The 19,159-nt window shown below is 41.7% G+C and overlaps 1 protein-coding gene across 3 annotated transcripts in view; it reads left to right on the top strand.

Moving 5' to 3' along the window:
• Positions 1-9,010: 9,010 nt before the first annotated feature.
• Positions 9,011-19,159, top strand: part of APBA1 (amyloid beta precursor protein binding family A member 1) — a 229,499-nt gene continuing 219,350 nt past the window's right edge. Inside the window, exon 1 of one of the 3 annotated variants that reach the window (XM_054520022.2) lies at positions 9,011-9,105. The gene's annotated coding sequence lies outside the window, so the exon portion shown is untranslated. Of the gene's footprint in view, positions 9,106-9,167; positions 9,811-19,159 lie in introns of those variants that run through there. The other 2 variants (XM_024252888.3, XM_054520023.2) reach the window with 2 other exon arrangements.

Here is a 19,159-nt window from a genome sequence, read left to right as displayed (position 1 = left end):
GACAAAATAATAGAACCATAAATTGAAAGTCTTATCCATAATAAAGATTGGTTTGGACATCAGTTTCAGCTATGGAACTTTTCCTCTCAAAGATGCTCTGAGCATGAATGAATGTTTAGATTCATACATAGAAATGAGTAACTAAGAATCTCCTTTTCCAGCTAGTTCATCTAACCGCATATAGATTTACATTGAAAACACTGAAAAGAGACGTAGTATTTTAGCTTAAGGGAACATACTGAATGAGTAGAGCTCACATAGAATCAATAACATGGAGATTTGCCACAGTCTACCTTTTGCCACTGTGTGTGTGCGTGTGTGTGTGTGTGCATGTGTGTTAGACTTCTTTCTTCAGTGACCATTGCATGAAGAAAAGAAGTGACCCTGCGGCCACAATCTCAGTACCTCAGATGAAATGCCATAGTGTGCTTCTGGATTCCATTTTGTAGGTTTATTGCAGTGACTCATTCCTCCTGTGTAATACCTAGACCTAGGGTCGACCTACCTATTAGACAGAGTAGGTACATTGCCTAGGCACAATACTTACAGGGGACCACAAAAATGTTTTAATTTCCTTTAAAATCGGAAGCAAAAAGAAAATGAACTTTTAGGTCAGATAAAATGTTTTATTATAGACTATTAATATATTCGTCTTTATACCAACCCACTTATAAAATATAATCTTTAATGTTTGCTTGTGGAGCAAGGGGCCCACAGAAGTCATAACACACCCTTGCCTGTCCCTCAAAAAATTTCTTGCAAAAGGAACACTGTAAGTTTGGTAATTCCATCATCTCTCTTTCCCTCCTGGACATTTACAATTAAAGTCTCCTAGAAGCCCTGCAATTTAAAAACAAAAACAAAAACCTGTACAATTTAGCTTACTCCAGAGCTCCAGAGTTCTCCAGATGTATTTGATCCTGAAACCTTTTTTTCCCACATGATAACTACTGTCTTCCCCTAGAACTAGTGATCCATGGAAGACTTGGGAAAAACATCACTTCCTATTTAAGATTCCAAATTGATCAAGAGAAACTACAGCTGAAATCTCTCAACCTCCCCACCGGCCCCCCACTTTTTTTTTTAGCAGAGTATACAGAAGCCTAAGGGATTATTCTTTGTTCTATGCAAATAGAATTAAAATGCATACCTGATGCTCTTTGAGAAACATGCTACTAATACAGCCCTAACTATCCACTTGGCAAAAGAATTTTATTGTTGCACAAGTTTCAGATGTATGCTACACAGCTCACTGAGACCCATTTAAATTCTGTTTTCTTGATTAAGTTTGCAGTGGTGTGAGGATGAAAATAATTCCCAAATGGCAAGGAAGGGTGAAAAGCTGCTTTCCGGAATTCCACAACATGTTATTCCTTAACCTACCATACCTTATTAAGAGTGACTTAAAATCTGTCCACACTCAAAAGGTTTCTCAAGTAACAGATTTCTTGGTTCCATCTCAGTTCCTGCAGTTCCCATAACCACAGCCTATTCAATTTAGCAGTGCTCGGCTGCGTGAATGTTGAAATTAAAATGTGCTCTCAAAATTCAATCCATAGCAAAACTGACCTAACTTAGAAGCATCTCCACAGTCAGATTTAATAAAAAGATATGAGTTTGAGGTAGAAGGCAGAAGAAGGATGAGTTTCTCTGAGGAATAAAATAAAAGCAGAAAATGTGGATTTTTTTAACAGTTTATACTGACTAATGTACCTTTTTAAAAGTCAGTTTTCTGTTTGATAGAAAATGTCAAAGACCCTAAGTCATTTCTTTTGAACTTTCAGAAGTTTTTTCCATTTAGGAAGATGATCTCTATTCTTTTGTTGGAAGCAGACACATTTGTCTGCCCATAGTGTTTTCAAATACATCTATTTCTCACCTGGGAGAAACTCACAATCCTTCTGGTTAAATGGAAACCATCAAATCCAGGTGATCATAATATTTTTTACAATTAGGAAACAAAATTCCTTTTGAGGAAGAAAACCTGCTCATTTAACTACAGACTTGACTTCTAGACGATTGAGAATTGATGTAATTTCCTCAAACACGTGTATTTAGAAAAGCAAACAAATAACACAAAAACACCATTTAGCCAGGCCCTCATTTGTGTGTCTTTTATCCCAGTCAGTAAACTTCACTGGAGTTATTTGATTAGAGGTCTGTCTGATTTTTCTTAAAGTAGACAAGTTGTCGAGGATAGAGCTTGTGATATTTGGCTTGAACTTTCAAATGCCTACTACAGTAGCTACCACATATTAGATTAGTAAAGTTTGGGGAATGAAGATCTAATTATTTGGTGGCTTTTAAAAATAGTATTACCTATGGGAAATGTTAAATATAGTCATGACTGTTCACTATATTGTTATTGCTCATCCTGAATGCTGATATTGTGCAAACATATGGAAAAAAATTCTCAAGAAGTAGTGCTTTAATGAAATAGAATTTCACAGGATATCACTTAGTGTGTGTGTGTGTGTGTGTGTGTGTGTGTGTTTGTGTGTGTGTGTGTTGAGAGAGAGAGGAAAGAGAGGGAAAAATTTCCTTGTCTGACAGAAGGGTTGAAGATCTGATAAAATTGCTGACACTGATTTTATATACTCTTAAAGTCTTACTAGGCTCCTTATTTTTGAGTCAGTGGACACATCTATAACTTTTTTCGGACACTACTGAACACTAATAAAAAATAGCAGCAAATGAAAAGGAAATTGTTTTAATGGCAAATTATTTAGATAATCTTCCTGAACACTCTAACTGGAATAATTGGAAAGATAGCTAATAAGTACAGACAGTCCCCAAAATACCATAGTTCAACTTATGACTTTTTGACTTTACAATGGTGGGAAAGCTATAGGCATTCAGTAGAAACTGTAACCCCACCAAGGAGTGTCTGTATATCAGTCAGCCAACAAATATTTGATGAGTTCTTCCTGGTACTCTGTAATATGCTACGTATTTAGTGGAGGAAATATCAAGAGAATGTAGTTGACATTTGCTCACTGATCTTTCAGGGTTCATAAACAACTTGGAGAGGTGATACCAACAACATGGAACAAAATACCTAACAGAAAACAGGAATAGAGCAGTGATTTTAAATCATGTGTCCATATGTCAGTGCCATTCTAGAAACAGCACCAAGGTGGACTCCTGCCAAAAATGAATAATGGTAACATATATATACACATACACATGCATGTATATATAATTTTTGTCTACAAACTGATAAGAGAAAAATACCTATTGGAATTTTCTCAATTTTATATTCTTATTCTAGGCATCTTCCTTTAGTAATTGGTATTTACTACCACTTGATTTACTAATAAGATGGCAAAAAGATATAAATCTGTAGCAAACACATGTTAAAAGAAAAAATTCTGAAATTGCTGAGCACTTAATTTCACAGCTTATTTTCAAGGAAATATACTTGTAATGGCATATTTTATATAGAAACCACATAGTCATAATTTCTTCTCGTAAAATTGTGCCTGGTTAGTAGGATGAATTAAATATGTCAATATTTTATAGGGTTCCTACCAGATGACCATCATATTCAAGTACTTTACTGTCAAAATAAATTTGGAAACAACCAAATATATAAGCAAGTGTTAAACGGAATGAGCAACCAATTTAATCATTTTTAAAATCCATTTCTATCCTGACATTCCACAAAGGCTGTGAGGCTCCTGTGCTACAAACAAATGCTCAGAAGATAAGGTATTTCAATGAGAGTAACTTAGTCTAAAAACATTTTCTTAAAGCATGCGGTGTTTAAAATAAGCCTTGAAGGATAAATCAAATTTGGAAAAAATGCTTTAGAAATGCAAAGTGACCCAATATGTTATTTTTATGGCATCTGGTGGTAAGGGGTATTAATGTTTACAGCCACATTCTTAGTATTATTGTTTTTCAAATTAAGGTCATATGTACATTGGTTTAAAAAAAAAATGTAAGCTACCAAAACATAGAAAGAAGAAAATAACCCTATTACTTGAGTGAGCTACCATTCACATTTTGATGTATTCTTTTCTGTGCATTTTTTAAAGTTATGGCCATCCATCTACAGAATTTTTTATCTAGGCTTTTTCAGTTAAGATGTGAAATTAACCTTTTCCACGTTATTAAAAAAAATCTGGCCAGGTGCGGTGACGCACGCCTGTAATCCCAGCACTTTGGGAGGACGAGGCGGGCAGATCACGGGTCAGGAGTTCGAGACCAGCCTGACCAACATGGTGAAACCCCGTCTATACTAAAAATACAAAAATTAGCTGGGCATGGTGGCGCGTGCCTGTAATCCCAGCTACTCAGGAGGCTGAGGTAGGAGAATCCCTTGAACCCGGGAGGCAGAGGTTGCAGTGAGCCAAGATGGGGCCACTGCATTCCAGCCTGGGTGACAGAGTAAGACACTGTCCCAAAAAAAAAAAAAAAAAAAATCTGTGCATATGGTTATCTTTAAAGGCTGCATAGTATTCCACTGTACAGTCATACTGATCTGTATACCAATTTCCTTATTGTGGTACATTTACATTGAAGTTTATAGTTTTTCACTATTATAAGCCTGAGATGAACAGGGAAGGTGATGTTTTTGTTTCCCTCTTTCCATTTCACCCTTTTTGCAGTCACCAGATCTTGCTCTATCCTCAATCAGCCATGTGGTTTGGGGAGGATTGACCCGGCTCCAGGACTGGGAGCTGATTGGTTTAAGTTAGTCAGTGTAACCCAAGCCCCTGGCCATGGAGTATGGTTCAGAGAATGGGATTACAACCATTTTTAAAAGTCAATATGTTCCCATGACATTATTTACTCAAAAACTTCATTTTCAGAGGTAGAATTACCATATGGGGCACCAGAATGTCTTCCGATGTATCAGATAAACACATAGGACAAAATTCTGGTTAGACTCATTAAAGGGCACAGTGGGAGAAAAAGAGAAGGAGCCTGACCTTGTTTGGAGAATAAAAAAGAAAAGAAGGGCATTATTTCTTGACAGATTTTATGCCCAGAGAAAAAGCTGGTGAAATAAGAATCTGCATATACAAGCAAATTTATTGAAGTTTATGATATATACATCTCATAATTGTGTATTTCTTTCATACACTTTAAATCCTGTGACAAAAAAGTCTATACAATATGTTAGAAATTATGCTGGATTATTAAATATTAGCAGAACTGAAATCCTCAAGAGAAACCAGATTACCAAGGGTTGTTCTATGCTTGTCTTACATACAACCTCAGCTCATAAGCTCAAGGACTGATACAGAAAGAGGGTCATCACTAAAGAACTTGAAATCAAGGAAAAGTATCAACTTATATCAGAAGAAGGATGTCCAATTTAAGCTATCCAGAACCATATCAAAAGCTGGAAGATATGGTCACACTCTTGCGGAGTCTGAATGGATGTAGTGAATCATGGAATCTTCAAGTCTTTGTTGACAAAAATAACCCTAAATGAATAAAAGTTTTTGAATCTCTGTCCTTTTACCAAGTGACAAACAGTGCTTGTGACAGTAACATATACAGACACTCCTTGACTTATGGTGGGGTTACATAAGTCAAAAATGCATTTAAGGCCGGGCACAGTGGCTCACGCCCGTAATCCCAGCACTCTGGGAGGCCAGGGCGGGTGGATCACTTGAAGTCAGGAGTTTGAGACCAGCCTGGCCAATATGGTGAAACCCTGTCTCTACTAAAAATACAAAAATTAGCCGGGCATGGTGGCAGGCGCCTATAGTCCCAGCTACTAGGGAGGCTGAGGCAGGAGAATCGCTTGAACCCGGGAGGCGGAGGTTGCAGTGACCCAAGACTGCACCACTGTACTCCAACCTGGGCAACAGAGTGAGACACTGACAAAAAAAAAAAAAAAAAAAAAAAAATTAATACCCTGATAAGCCCAAAAGTAAGGTCAAAAACTTCTCAGTTGAACCATCGTAAGACAGGAACCGTCTGTATTTGTAGGTATAGTGCAGGCTGATGGAGTTTGGGACCTCAGAGATTAAACTAAAGGAGATTATCTATGAGCCATTGGGAGACATACTTAAGTTTGCCAATAATACGAGGTTTTAAACTGGCATGCACGGAGACTTTAGGTGCACATGCAGTGGTGGTTAAGGCTTTACTTTAAACCCAAGTCACTTGGCACAGTGTCTATACTATTGTTACCTGCTTCAATGGTTGGCAGGTTGCCAGTGTTTTATTTTATTTTTAGTGACATGGTCTTGCTCTATCACCCAGGCAGAAGTGCTGTGGCACGATTATAGCTTACTGCAGCCTCAACCTCCTGGATTAAAGCAATCCTCCCATCTCAGCCTCCCAAGTAGCTAGGACTGCAGGAATTCGCCACCATGCCCACTAATTTTTTTTTTTTTTTTGAGAGACGGGGGTCTTACTATGTTGCCCAAGCTGGTCTTGAACTCCCCAGCAATCCTCCCACGTTGGCCTCCCAAAGTGCTGGGATTACAGGCATGAGCCACCATGCCTGGCTGCCAGTATTTTATATACTGCTTCCTGAAACACTTGAATAGCAGTTTCGACCCTGTTAACAGGAGAAGGTGGATTGGAGTGGTGGATTGGAGTGCCTTATAAGAGATCTACTAAAAAGAAAAACATCAATAAAGCAGGCACAGGAAATCTATAGATAGAATAGAACAAGACCAAAGGAGGGATTAAGACATGGATCTACATGCCATATGGATCCACTCATTTCCTACAATGATCTGAAAATTTGGCTTTGAGTTTCCTGCCAGCCAAGGCACAGAGAGTAACAAGAGCACTTAAGACAATGATTCATGCTACCCAGAAGAAATAGGAATATGTGTTTTTCATGGGGGTGGGGGAGGGAGGGAAATTTCCACATATGAACATTTGGTTAAGTAATTAGTTTTGGAGGTCTCTAAGCTACCATTATAACTAACAATTATTACCTTTCTTTATATGGCACCGAATACTTAGCAGAGAAATTTCACATACTTTCTTTACACAAAAATCCTGAGAGGTAAGATTCCAGGATATTATTAAAGCAATAATGTAACCCTTATTCATGCATCTAAGAACCTAGTCTAACTGGAAAGGCAACACAAAAAGTAGAAAATAAGCAGAAAGATCTCTCAGATAGCAAACCAAACGGCAATAAGTGTATGCACAGAAAAGAGCCTCTCACTCAGAACCTATATTCTCTTATTTAACCTGAAATTCTAACAGGGTTGATTTCCTTCCTAAAACTGCAGTGGATTAAAAGTAACAAAATGGAAACTATTACAGAGAAGCACTCTGACAGCCTCCTAGATGGGTACACAGGAGAGCAGAGGCAAGAACTAAAAACAATCAAAAGAGCAGTTAGTGCAAAAACAGAAAACCCTAAACACTAAGTAGGATAAGCTCAGACTCTCTGCGCCCTGGATCCTGACCCTCCACGAATCAGTTCCTCACAAACCACCTCAGCCATCTTTCAGGAACCGAAATGTGATCCTGCTTGCCTGCTCCCAACTCTTGGCAACCCTTCATTGACTTTCCAGGCTCATAAGACAAAATCATTATTTAAAAACGGTCCACAAAGTCTGCCTGCCTCTCCAGCTTCATCTCACTTCGGCCCCACGTGCTTGGGCCTTTTCACATTTCCTTCTCTTTACCTGGAAGTGTCTCAATGCTGCCTCTCCTGGGGGATCTGAAATGTCATTTCCTTAGAAAGCCTTACCTAGTCCTGGAGTCCACATTAGGTTTTCCCGTGCACCTTAGCGCCTTTACAGTTGAGAATTTATCACAGTTGCACTTAGTCTGATTGTTTTATTTGTTTGTTTGTTTGTTGAGACACCAAGGCTGGAGTGCAGTAGCGCGATCTCGGCTCACTGCAACCTCCGCCTCCCGGTTCAAGCGATTCTCGTGCCTCAGCTTCCGGAGTAGCTAGGATTACGGGCGTGCACCACCACGCCCGGCTAATTTTTGTATTTTTAGTAGAGACAGGGTTTCGCCATGTTGACCAGGCTGATCTCAAACTTTTGGTCTAAAGTGATCTGCCGGACTCGGCCTCCCAAAGTGCTGGGATTACAGGCGTGAGCCACCGCGCCTGGCCAGTCTGATAGTTGAATACCTATTTCCTTCAGCGTACTGTGAGCTCTGGTGGAAAAGGACCATGTCTCGCTCGTACATATGCCAAATAAGTATTCACTGGAAAAAATATAAGTAATGTCACAGGACAAGCAGACATCTTCCTAGTATATAATTTTAAATTTTACTAAAATCTTTTTGAGAAGGTAGCTATTGTTTTACTAAAGCAAAAAAAAAAAAAAAATTACAAAGTACAATGCAAAATTCATATGAATTTTAAAGCTAAAACAAGGCTTTCAGAATGCTTTAGGCTACACCCCCAGACTTCTCTAGAGACGTTGTGCTTAAAATAATATGGAAACACGGTGTGGTAAAAGATACATTTCCCAAGGGATCTGGATAACCAGCGCTTATCTTCATTTTACTGGAGGAGAATATATGTGTGGAGAGGACTTTGCAAACTACAAGGCTTTGTGCATTATAACATTATTATGGAAAAATCTGTGTTTCTAAGAGGGGGAATGATTTAGCTATTGCATTGCCAATTACAGGTGGGGCTGGCGCCAGAGCCCAGGCCTCCCGGGGCCTGTCTAGCCCACAGCTTTTCATTAATGCACAGCACTTGCCACCTGGTCCCTGCTGCAAAGGGTGGCCTCTCGAGTTAGGAGCCATATCTAGGGCGGATGGCCTGTGCTAAGCTCAAAGACACTCAAGTTCCGATCAACCAGAACTGAGGAGCGGGTAGGAAAACCAAGCCGAGCCTTCCCCGGCTTCACAATCCGCAGGCTCTCCGCTGTCCCCGGCGGGACTCGGCAGTTCCCCTGGAAGGCTGCAGCCCGGCTCGCTTCGCTCAGGCCCAAGCCCGCGCGGCTCTCCCCCTGGCGGGGAACTCGCAGGACTGCGACGCATTCCGGAGACGCGGTCAATCTCCGAATTTGAAGCGCAGGCGGTATCTAAGGGGCCTGGGAAGCGGGAAAGCTCGGGAGTCACTCAGGAGAGAATACCCTGCAGGAGTCGACGCGGCTGCCTGGCTTCGTGGTCCTGCAGCGTGGCCCGTTCCTTCGCGCAGAGGTTGGCCACAGCTGCTGTCTAGGAAACTGGGGACCCCTTGGGTTGCCACCGAGGAGGGTGGAGGCCCCCGTCAGTCCCCTCGGGGATGCAGCTGCATTTTCCCCTCCTTGCGTCCGGCCGGGAGCCAGAGGATGGGGCTGTGGAACACAGGCAGGGCGGGCCCTTCGAACCCGAATGCGAGGGAAGGCGAGAGGCGCGGGTGTGCCGCACGCCCACCGGCGCCGGGGCAGGGGTGCTGCGGCCGGCGGCCCACAGAGGACACCAGCGGTGCAGCCGCCTCGGGCTCGCGGGCCGCGCGCGCACGCGAGTGGGCGTGGGAGGCAGGGGCGCTACTAGCAGGCGGCGTGCGCGCTCGCGCTCCCGCTCCCCCGCGCCCTCCCTCGCAGGCCCGCCCGGCCCCGGCGCGTGTCACGAGGGACGAGCGAGCGAGCTAGCTGGAGGGAGGGAGGGAGGGTGGGGAAAGGGGGTGGGGCCGCGAGACCGGAGGGGTCCGAGCAGCGGCTGCGGAGCCGGAGCTGGGCGAGGGCGGCTGCGGTCCCGGCGGCGGCGGCGGCGGCGGCGGCGGCGGCGGCGGCTGCGGCGGGAGAAGATGGTGGCGCTGGAGGCAGCAGCGGCTGGAGCGGAGCTTTATTCCCAGGCTTGGCACCAGCGCTGTCACTAGCGCCGCCTGCTCCCGCGGGCCCGCGGACCCAGCTGTCAGGCAAGGTACCACAGCCAGGGAGGGGTGGGTGAGAAGGGGTGCCCGGCGCTGATGCGGCCCCCGACGGAGCCCGGGTCCTCGCCAAAGGGCGCCCCCGGACGCGAGAGGGGCTGCCTGGAACAATAGTGCGGAGGAGCGGGGGCAGCAGGCGACATCCAGGAGGCAGTGCCTGGAACCATCAGCTAGCGAGGCGGGGGAAGACGGCGTTGCGGGCGAGACGCCTGGGGTCCGGTGCCCGCTGAGATGCCGGGCTTCGGGCGCAGCAGGCGGGCCTGATGACAGTCATGGCAGGAGTGAGTGTGTGAGAGTGTGTGTGTAAAAGGTACAGCAGAGGGGATAGGGGTGGCGGACGGAGGTGATGGGGGGTGACATTTCCAGGAATCCCCGCTAGGACCCCCTCATCTCTCGGCTGACTCTCCTGGAGAAAGAATGTGATGATGGAAACGGTGAGATGGGCAGGATGCACTTGGTGTGTGAAGTGTGGAGGGAGGCAATGGGGTAGGGGCCGGTGTGTAGAATCCTGTATATGTGTGTGTACGCGTGTGGTTGCATCCACGTTCCCCAAACTGCGCCCCAAACCCAGAGATCTGCCGCTGCCCTGACTTGATGTCACCGGCTAAGACTGTGGGACAGTGTTTGTTATTTTGACCCTGCAACTCTGAGCACAGTGTCTGTTCTGCTCCTGCGTGTGGATGGCCCAGTGTAGGGATTCTCGCTTCCCCTTCCTCCGGCCTCATGACATGGGGATGTGGAAGTGAGCATGTTGCTTTGAGGCACATGGCAGGGAAATAGGATAACCGTTACACATTCTGGACTTGCTGGTGTACCCGGTTTTGAAGGGGCCTTCCATCCTGTGATACTACTTCTCTCCTTAGCACCTGTTCCATAAGGGTCTTGTACTCCCTGACTGTGCAGTTTCTATTGTTTTTCTCTTGTCTGACCTGAAGGAGAAGGTTGTTGAATGATCAGATTCCTCTTCCTGTCCCCACAACTTTCAATGCTAGCTAGACCTTCTCCTTCCACATTTAAGCACTGAAAACCTTATGGCTAGAGGATGGATGGTCTTTGTGTTGGTTCTTTTAGAATGAACTCTGGAGGTGTATACATATAGAGAGATGCGGTGGGGCGGGGGGCGGTCTTTTAGAAAGAAGAAAAATATCACACAGAGAAATGTTTGGTGCCCACTTGGTCAGCATCACACAGCCTGGGCGTTTTCCTCAGGAAACAGGATACTTTATTTCTACTGCTGGTGACATCCACTCTCCCAGCTGTCACAATAGCTAGGTGGTGCCGTGTATCATTTGGAAACTGAAATCTCCCGAGACCCACAGTGATGGGGTCCCAGGTCAGTAAAGTCCCTGCTTTCCTACCTGACAGAGCCCACTAGTAGGGAATATGGAAAAATGTCAGGCTGGCAACAACTCACCCAGTGGGAACAAGGACACAGAAATGCATGCAGAGTCTATGGCTGTTTAATTGTCTCTGCGTGGTAAAGATTGGTGTTTGTAGGGTTGGGTAGAGATAGGCAGGGAGATGGCATATTCATGTGTATCCAGGGCAGTGTGATTCCCCCTCGCCTGTATTTCTCCTGCGGTATTCATAGGAATGAGTGCACTTTACACTTAATATCTCGACACTTCTTTATTAAAATGTCGTATGACTAGCTTAATCTGCTTAGGACATGTTTTAGTCATAACACCTTAAATTCTACTGCATTGCTGTCGGAATCCAAACTGGCTGCCCGGTTCTCTTCGAAAAGCCCGTAGCAGTCATGGCTACACAAGTAAATATACAACATGTTGGCACCAGAGATTTATTTTTCTTTTAAAAAATTTTTGTTTTGCTTTCTTTTATGGGCAAAGGTTGCATGATATCGTTGTGAAAATAATAAAACTAGGGCTATCCACATATGCTTTTTTTTTCTTCCTATGTATCTTATTTAATGATATATAGACTAGGTGTTCTTGAAGCTGTCAATGTAAAGTAAATTTCCCCATGTTCTTCAAGTCAAGCCTTCTAAGATTTTAATGTGAGATTGGTTGTTGGCTGTCATCCAAGATTTAAGGATAGATTTATAAAAATGAATTTTGAATCTTAGTTCTTTACTCTCTTATTTGTTATGCCAAATCTCTTTCTGAGAAAAGTACTTATGGAATTTAAAAGCCATTCTAAGAGATTTTGGTTTTAAAAAAAGTCATCATCTTTTATATTTGCAAGTAAGACCAGGGATGTAAATGTCTTACAAGAAAGTTTAATAATATGAGGAATATATTTAATAATATGAGGAATTTATAACAGGTAAATACACTGTTTAGAGAAAGAGGAATTACACAGCCGCAAAATCGATGACTCAGGAATCAGTTCTTTTCTAATGTAAATGTGATCATTTTTATTTTTATTTGTCTTTTTGAGACAGGATCTTCCTCTGTCACCCAGGCTGGAGTGCAGTAGTGTGATCATAGCTCACTGCAGCCTCAAACTCCTAGCTCAAGCAATCCTCCTGCCTCAGCCTCCTGAGTAGCTGGGACAATAGGCACATGGCACCATACCCAGATACTTGTTTATTTTTTTCAGAGATAGAGTCTCGCTATGTTGCCCAGGCTGATAGTTTTAAAAATGCAATATCTGCCTTTTCTAAAGATTGCACTGGTATAAGGTTAATGAAACAGCTCTAATAAATGGTTGTACCTTTTGCTGTGGCCTGCAGCAAGCCATTTTTTGTGCATGGATGCCTTTCCTTCACTTAAAGTAGCATCAGTGCTTTTCTCTTCCATTATTGAGTCTCTTAAGGTTTTTTGTTGTTGTTGTTTTGTTTTGTTTTGTTGTTATTGTGTTTGTTTGTTTCAGAAGACTTAGGGGTAAGAGATATTTGAAAATTGACCTCTGGGGCCAAAAGGAATTAACTGTAGTACCTTGGGGAGATAGGACTTTTATCCTACAAAGAAGAAGTAATTGTTGCTAAAACTGAGAGAATTTCAAGCCATAAAATCTGAAGTTAACTCTCTGGGTTACAATAATTAATTAGCAAACATTTGTTAATTGCCTCCTGCATCTCAGATCCACTGTACCTTTGGATAGGGGACAGAGAATGTTGAGAAGGGTTGGAGGTTCAAAGAATGCTAAGTCTTAGATCCTGGCCAGAAGTGGATCATGTTCTAGAAGGAGAAAAGAGGAATATATGTTACTAACTGTAAAAATAGTGAAAAATGATTAAGTGCTGAAAAAGCAGTATTCCTGCAGAGCTGTGGGAGTTCACAGGGTACAAAATGACTTCTGATGGAAGAATTAGGGAAGGTTACATGGGATATAGCATTTGAGCTGTGATTAAGGTGGCATTTGGGTTGGCAGAGAAGGAAGGGCATGCTTGGGGGAGGAACAGTGTAGCACAGGCCTGGCAGTGGAAGGTGTATGCCTACACAGGAAACAAAAAAATGGTGTGCTTTGGCTGCAGCGCTAGGAATGCCAAGAGATGCAATGAGGGATAAAGCAAGAAAGAGAGGTTTGTTCAAGGTGGTGGAGCAACTTGTACGCCAAGCTAAGGAATGTGGATTTTGTTCAGTAAGGACTGGGGAACTATAGAAGATTTGAGAGGAGAAAGATTGACAGTATCACAACTGTGCTTTGGGGCAATAATTTTGTAGTATTATGTTGGATGGAATGACATGGGAAAAGGCTGGCAGGAGGGAGACAGACCCTCCTGTCAAAAGTAGGGGAAAGATGGAAAGAGGCAGTGGGAGGGAAGAAGGGAACATACCTAAGAGGTGGTGTGAGGGAATTATCTGAGGAGCTTGAACAGTCACTGGAAAGTGAGGAAGGGAAAAGGGAGGCCAAAGATCATTGTCAGGCTTAGCTGAGAGAGCAGTTGGGTCATTTTCAGAAAGAAGATATAACAGAGGATAAGGAAGAGGAGAGAAGTTTCTTTTTGAGCATGACAGGCTTGTCCAAGTTAAGGGACTAGAATACAGAGGGAGGTTAGAGCTACCAGGAGATTTGTAAGTCATCTACTTAGGAGCGATTTTGATATCCCAGGAATCACTGATAAAGAAAATGAAGAAAGAAGAAGCAAAGGTAGGATAGGATCCTTGAGGGATGTCTGTATGTTGGAGGGGAAAGACAAAGAAGAGGACAGGAACCACGTTAAACAAGGGGCAGTTGGAGAAAAATGATGGAAGTAAAGTGGTACAGTGTCATGGAAGCTGGCAGGGGTGAGGAGAGCCCCTGTCACTCACACAGCACACCCCATGGGTGACGGTGCAAGCAAGGCAAAGCCATTGGATTTGACTCTTGGATTTCCTTGATTGTCTTTGTGGTAGGTGGAAGTGGCAGTCAGGGGCAAGGATTGAAGGGAGGTGTGGGGGAAGGGAAATGGAGAGCAGTGAAAACAGACTTCATTTTCAATAAGTTGGGAGGTAAAAGAGAAGGAGAGAGAGTATGATATATCACAACAATGGTGAAGTAGAGGGAAAGTGGTATTTTTAGTATAGGAAGACTTGAGCCTGCTTTATAAGCTGAGGAGAACAATCCATCGAGGGAAAAAGAGATTGAAAATGTAAGGGAGAGGCTCAATTGAGGGAATTAAGTCTTCAAGAAGATGGGAGGATACTAGATGAAAGCAAAGGAAGGATTCTTTTGAGACAGAAGCATAGGAATTTTGAGGTGGAAAGGAAGGGATTTGGCCACAGTCTTTTAAGTAAAGTCAAAAGAGAGATGGGCAGGTTGAAGCCAGGAGTAGAATGACAAAGACTTGTGGGCATTGTGGAAACAGAACAGTGAGTCAATTAGGAGTAAATAAAAGATCTACCCAATCATGAGGACCTCATGTGTTTGAAAAGCATGAATTTGTAGTGAAACCAATTAACACTATATAATTGGAGTTTGACAACTACTTAAGTAATTTTTGTATAGTGAGCATTTAATGTTGCTAAATACAGTGGTTCTTCATTCCCTTAAATGCAGTAAAAAGAGAAGAATGTTTACCTTTAAAATTATCTAAAGACTCCACTTGTATTTCCTGTAAATATTCTCTCTCAGAGATCTGAGCTAAATTTTAAGAAATTTATAGTAAAACAATGGGGAAAAATGTAAGTGTTTTTTTAAAGGATGAGCTTTTTCTATCTATAATGGTAGAGTATGGTTTTACAGTGACGTACATGTAAAGTCAGTTTTCAAAAGAAAAATCAAATATAGCACCTCGCCCAACACCATACCCATCATATGCATTCAATATACATTTGTCACATGAATACATGAATAAACTTTTTTTAAGTAAGCTAGCTACAGTATCTAAAATTTTAAATTTCAGGATTTCATTCTTACACAATGGACATCGAATGAGTTGCATTTTGTGGCCTGTACAAGTTTATGATAGCATTAAAACTATTTATTCATACCTGATATATACATTGAAGCTTTATTTTAAAAAACCCCACATTTTTCACAAAATGATTGCGAACCCTTTAGATCCTTGAGTTATGGGATTGTCATGATTCCAGGTGAGTTTATGGAACTTCAACTGTAATGAGTGGTGATTTTGAGGTTTTAATGATGAAATTTATTCATTCCTTCAACATATACCCATTGAACACTTTCTCTGGGCCAGAAACTATTCTAGGTGCAAGGAATATGGGGGGGGGCATGTCCTTAATATTACAGAGCTTTTAGTGGAAGGAGATTAAAAATAAATAAATAAGCAATTACATAACATGCCAGGTGGTAAGTGCTATGACGAAGAATAAAACAGAGCAATAGACTGACGATAGTGGGTGGGTGGGGGGTGACATTATTTTATATAGTATGGTCAGGGAAGACCTTAAGCAGAAAGAGCTTAAAGATGTGAAGTAGTAAGCCCTGCAGATCTTTGGCGGAAGGGTCTTCTAGGCAGAGAGGATATCAAAAATGAAAAGGCTGGATAAGAACATGTTTGGCATCCTCAAGGGACAGCAGGGAAACCTTATTGGTTTCCTTGGTTTACCTGGAGCAGTCACTTAGGGAATTCACAACAAAATGCTTTGCCTTTCATTTTCAATTGTTTGCCCATAAGGCTGTATTACCATCTACTGTATTTGGGCTGACCTATGAATCAGTGCTGCGTTTATATAAAGATGAATGTCCTCAATCAAATGTATTTAAGTTAGAAAACAATCATGCCTGTAATCCCCGCACTTTGGGAGGCTGAGGCAGGCAGATCACTTGAGGTCAGGAGTTCGAGAGCAGCCTGGCCAACATGGCGAAACCCCGTCTCTACTAAAAATACAAGAATTAGCCAGGCATGGTGGTGCATGCTTGTAGTCCCAGCTATTTGGGAGGCTGAGGCAGGAGAATTGCTTGAACCTGGGAGGCAGAGGTTGCAGTGAGCCGAGATCACATCAGAAAACAAAGCATGATTCTGTCTGGGTAGTGATGAAATACTAGTCAGCTGGAAGTAGTTCTGCTCCTTGGAACTTACATCTCTTCTGTGGTCTGAATCTTCTTTAAATATTGCTTTCTTTTCTTCCTCCTTGTTTCATGTTCCATTCTCAAGTATAAGGTCCTTGAGGCTAGAACTTTGTTTTGTTCATCTGGGTATACTCTATAACACAGAATGACTCTCTGCAGTAGTAAGGGTTTATCAAATACTTACGGAGAGGAATTGATGAGAAATTTCCAAAGATTTAAGTAACTCAGGTGTAAAGAATGAGGGTAAAGCTCGTTTACCTTGATTTCTGCAGATAGGTAGCTGTTTTTCAAACGGGACACAGAATTGCCACATGATGCTAAAGCAGTTTATGCATGCAGACCCTGAGATGAGGACTTGAGTTCAAAATAGTTTATCTGAGAGACAACCTCAAGAAGCACAAGTGAGAGAATGGAGAAAATGACACAGGAGAGGGAAGAAAGCCCATTAAGAGGTGAGTTAATGAGCAGGTTACCACGGTGGGCAGCTGGGGCTTGGCTCTGCTGGCGTTATATAGACTGCACATTAGGATTGTCCACCAAGCAGTGGAGAAACTGGGGTCTTTATCCACCATTTCCCTAGGGATATTAAATCTTCAGTACTTTAGGGCTGCTAAGATTAGCCTGAGCAAGCTCCAGAGACACCAAAGAAAGCTCTTGAGCAGAGAAACAGAGAGGCAGAGCCCGGTGGAAGTGGGAAACTGTCAGTGTACGTGGAGACTGTCGATACAGCTATAGCTGAACTCAGAAGTGGACATGGGACCCCTGTTTAACACAGCACAGAGGTATCATAAAGAATTTTCAACAGATAATAATTGGTTTAATTATTTTAATTTAGGGATTTTAATTTAGGGATTTTAATGTATTGTGACAACTGCCTGCAGTTCCGTTCACTCACAAGCCAACTATTGGCCACCCTCAGTTATCTGAGGTGCAGAGTACCATATATGCTCATGTGTAAGGTACCCTCTGTTATAGGGTGGCCCTCAGTTTTCCAACAAGAGCGTTTGTAAAAAGGCTTTATGTCAACTTGAATATGCATATTCTAGGAATATAGGCAAAGAGTGAAGTATCTACTTATGTTTAATTTATTAGTTTACTTTCATATAATTAAAATCACATTATATAAAATTACTAATTTAGAAATATGACATCCTTCCATTCTCACATTTTATGAAATCATTTATTCAAATACTTCACATACTTTTTTGACTTTAGAGTCTTTGTCATGATTAGGCCACTTTTTTCATGTTCATTTCTAACTTTTTTGAGATATAGTACTTCTTGAGTTTCTGTATGATGCTACCACCACAAACTTTATTCCAAACCCTGAGTGCTCATTCACTTAATGTAAGAACGTTTGTTTTGTCCTTTCTTCCTAAAGGAGTATATTTATGATCTCTGCAACCCAGCACTTCTGTATGTCTTGTGTAAAGACATCCAAGACAAGCAATTGTAAAGCTCCTCCCTAGGAATATTTACTTAAATTGGTGTTAAAATCATGGCCTCCTTTACTCTGTATTCATTCAGTCATTTATCTTATTTCAATTGCATAGCCTTCAGAAGTATCCCTATCTTGTGTTGATTGAGTTTATTTCCAGCTATCTTCTCCAAATAGTTCTTAAGTAACCTCTGAAACACACACCTCCTTTTCATGAAATCTGCAGTCTTACCAGGTAATATGTTTTTGACATGGTTTCTCTCTTTAAAATCAGTTGCCATCACATCCAGCATTAGTGAATTACATGGCTTTCAATTTCTGTTATCTTGGAGGTAACAGGGTTTTTGGCATTCAGAAGAAGGTAATTAAGAGAATACCCCACAATATGGGAGACTTTGTAAGCATTTATACATAAGGCAACTTTCTCTTTTCTGAAATACACATTTTGGAGGACAGAATCTCATCTTTTTGTATATGTAAAGTGATCACAGGAGGTTGTCAAGGTATGGTGGCAAAACCAATCCCTGCCCACTAAGTTTCTTTTTCGGCCTCCTCTTCTGTTCCATGTGGATTAATTAGCATATAATTCGTGTGAAAAATACAGCAAATACAGCAATGATTTATTTCCTAAAGGAATTAATTGGCCACCATTCCAAATAATGTAATCGTTATGTTTCTGACTATTGATAAATTTTATATCTCGAGATCAATTCTGTATTTATTAACAGGCACACTTTATTTTAAAGAAGGATAATTGCCAAAGTATGTATAAATTCCTTTTTCTTGTAAATTGTAGCATATTTTAAAAGCAGAGGACGAGCTTAGAGTCATTTAAGGAAATTCCACTTAACAAGAATAATTACCCCCTACATTGGCTATTCAGTGAATTTGGACTTTTGTACTGGACTTTACTAAAGTGGGTTACATTCTATTACAGTGGCTTTTACACACTTTTGGCCATGATTCCTAGTGAGAACACAATTTAGATGATAGGCTAGCAACATAGATGAGTGTGTGTAAACACATAGACACACACACATACATCACTGAAACAAGTTTCACTCAACAATAGCTGTCCTTTATTATGTGTAATCCACTCTGATGCTTTCTATCCTATTCTCTTCTGTTCTGTATGTTTGCCAACCCACTGAACTAATCTCTGCATTAGTGAACCCTAATATGCAGTTTAGAAAACACTGCTCTATTGTATTACATTTATCAGAAGAGTGCTTATTTTCTTATAGTATGAAATAATTTCATGTCAAAAGTTGTTTTTTCGTTTTTTTGAATTGTTAGCATATTTGGATATTTGGTGGTGTGGACAAATGATGCAGTAATCGCAGAAACTTTATTTTTGAGTAGACATGTTATTTCCAAAAGAAGAAATTATATTAGTGTGGAAAAGGGAAAGTGGAGTAAGAAGAATAGATTTGTTGTTAGATCTGTGGCTTTCTTGGGTTGTGGGGACCATGTCAAGTCAC

The sequence above is a fragment of the Pongo abelii genome, chromosome 13, assembly GCF_028885655.2.
Source record: "Pongo abelii isolate AG06213 chromosome 13, NHGRI_mPonAbe1-v2.0_pri, whole genome shotgun sequence".
In the NCBI taxonomy this organism is placed as follows: domain Eukaryota; kingdom Metazoa; phylum Chordata; class Mammalia; order Primates; family Hominidae; genus Pongo; species Pongo abelii.
The sequence above is the reverse complement of the archived record's forward strand: the minus strand, read 5'-3'. Positions and strand labels throughout refer to the sequence as shown.